The sequence below is a fragment of the Sinocyclocheilus rhinocerous genome, unplaced genomic scaffold (genome assembly GCF_001515625.1).
Source record: "Sinocyclocheilus rhinocerous isolate Xijiao unplaced genomic scaffold, SAMN03320098_v1.1 scaffold1485, whole genome shotgun sequence".
NCBI classification, from domain to species: domain Eukaryota; kingdom Metazoa; phylum Chordata; class Actinopteri; order Cypriniformes; family Cyprinidae; genus Sinocyclocheilus; species Sinocyclocheilus rhinocerous.
Window position 1 is genome coordinate 309,366 of NW_015628698.1, and position 2,506 is coordinate 311,871.

The following is a 2,506-nucleotide window of genomic DNA, read 5'->3' on the forward strand; positions in this document are numbered from 1 at the left end:
ATCGCCATCGTTCAGGATTTGGCCCAGAAGCAAATTTCCAGCATGCTAGAGCGAATTGCAGAGGTTATGAAAAACAATGGTCAACACTGTAAATATTGACTCATTATATTTTTGCCAATAAAAGCCTTTAAAACTTATGATATGCTTATCATTGTTTTTCAGTATACCATAGAAACATGTGGAAAAATAATCTACAAATACTGAAGCAGCAAACTTTGCAAAACACAACATTTATGCCACTGCCAAAACTTTTGGCCATGACTGTACCTCATGTAAGAATTAATATCATGTACCTCTCCTGTCACACCATGGGTGTCACGGAATCTGTCAACCCCTCAGCACCAGACTCCATCACCACACCTCCCCGATCTCAATCACCGGAGTACTGATCATCTGTACCTGTTACACTCATTAGAATCAGCCCTCAAATACACGCACTTCACAGTCATTCCCTGTCTGGTCTCGTCAGTGTCTACCTTCATTGCCTGCCTGACTGCTTACCTGTTATACTTTGTGGAATATCATCACATCTGTCTTCTTCCTCCATGGACCGCTGACACCACCAACCTGCAAGAGATAAGCACACTAACTGTTTCCTATTTAAGTTACTCAGCATACTTACCTGTTTCCAATCGTCAATAAACATCTTGAACATTTCTGTGAGTCTCATCTTCTGTGTGTGCATGACAAAAGACCAGACCATATGGAGAGCGGTGCCACACCTAACCCCGAAACTGATCCCTTTGCCGAACTGGTGCACCTTCTTCTTCAATCGTTGCAACTGGCTTCTTATTCATCGGCTTCGTCGCTGGATGGTGTAGCGAGTCCCATGGCCCAACTAGCGACGTTCTCTGGCACGGTGGAGGATTACAGCGGGTTTATCTTGCAATGCTTGCTGTATTTTGAGAAGCAGCCTCACCGGTTCCCCTCTGAACGCTCTAAAAATGCCTATATTATATCTCTCTTTTCTGGCAGGGCTCTGCAGTGTGTGAGAACACTGTGGGAATCCAACACCCTGGTCACATGATCTCTGGATGATTTCATGAATCATATCAAGGAGGTATTTGGAGAAGCCGCCACCACCCTCTCAGTACCATCTCTGTCAAGGGCGTTCTACTGTGGCTGATTATGCTCTACACATTCGGATCCTTTCTGCTGCTAGCTGATGGAACGAGAATGCATTAATCATGTCTTACCAGCAGGGTCTTACTTCATCTATCCGGGCACAGATGGCGATTTATAACGACACCGTTGGATTGGAGAGTTTCATCTCAAAATCAATTTGGATTGCCTCACCTCGCTGCTTGCAAATTGAATCATTCCCGGGGACTCATCTCCAGCAGCCTTCTCCGCCGACTCCACCTCAAGAGAGTCCCCAGCCCACAATCTTTGAACATTAACACCATTCTGGGAAAACCGTTGGGCCGAGGTATCATCACCCACCTCACTCCAACCATTATGCTCCACATTGGCTGCCTGCATTCTGAGGATATATCATTCATGGTGCTGGAGGGGTCAACAGTGGATTATCATAGGACGCAGTGGATGGAACAAAATCAGCCCATAATTTCCTGGTACAATAGTGAAATTCTGCATTGGAGTGAGCAATGTCTCCAGAGCTGTCTTCACAACCTACCAGTTCCCGTTACTCTCCCCAAGTCCGGGCCTTCTATCCCTCTGAATTCCACCTCCATTGAAAGTCACGATTCTCACCATCAAGTGGAGATACGCCAGGAATACCGGGCATTCCAAGACGTCTTCAGTAAACAACTTGCCACCAAGCTTCCACCTCATCGGCCATGGGACTGCGCTATCGACCTGCTGCCTGGGGCCACCCAAGGGAAGGGTATATCCTCTGTCCATCCCGGAGAAAAAGGCCATGGAGGAGTATATTGAGGAAGCTCTTGCTCAAGGTTTCATTAGTCCATCTACTTCCCCTGCTGCATCCAGTTTTTTTTTTTTAACAATCACTCAAGTCGCCCTGCACCCAGAGAAAGACGTTGTCCCCGCCGTCGTCCACCTCGATCTTCGGGAGCCACCCGTGCTGGAGGGGGTACTGTCACGGAATCTGTCAACTACTCAGCACCAGACTCCATCACCACACCTCCCCAATCTCAAACACCGGAGTACTGATCACCAGCACCTGTTAAACCAGCCCTTAAATACCCGCACGTCACAGTCATTCCCTGTCTGGTCTCGTCAATGTCTACCTTCATTGCCTGCCTGACTGCTTACCTGTTATCCTTTGTGGAATATCATCACGTCTGTCTTCTTCCTCTGTGGACCGCTTCCAGCACTAACCATCCAGTTTTTTTTTTTTTTTACAATCACTCAAGTCGCCCTGCACCCAGAGAAAGAGGTTGTCCCCGCCGTCGTCCACCTCGATCTTCGGGAGCCACCCGTGCTGGAGGGGGTACTGTCACGGAATCTGTCAACTACTCAGCACCAGACTCCATCACCACACCTCCCCAATCTCAAACACCGGAGTACTGATCACCAGCACCTG

At 48.0% G+C, this 2,506-nt stretch overlaps 1 protein-coding gene across 3 annotated transcripts in view; it reads right to left on the bottom strand.

Annotated features, from left to right (window-relative positions):
- LOC107738307 (beta-galactoside alpha-2,6-sialyltransferase 2-like) overlaps positions 1 to 2,300 on the bottom strand; it is a 29,471-nt gene extending 27,171 nt beyond the window's left edge. Inside the window, exons 1-2 of one of the 3 annotated variants that reach the window (XM_016550031.1) lie at positions 2,236 to 2,300; positions 502 to 567 (exon numbers count right to left, since the gene is read on the bottom strand). The gene's annotated coding sequence lies outside the window, so the exon portion shown is untranslated. Of the gene's footprint in view, positions 1 to 501; positions 633 to 2,235 lie in introns of those variants that run through there. The other 2 variants (XM_016550032.1, XM_016550030.1) reach the window with 2 other exon arrangements.
- Positions 2,301 to 2,506: the final 206 nt, after the last annotated feature.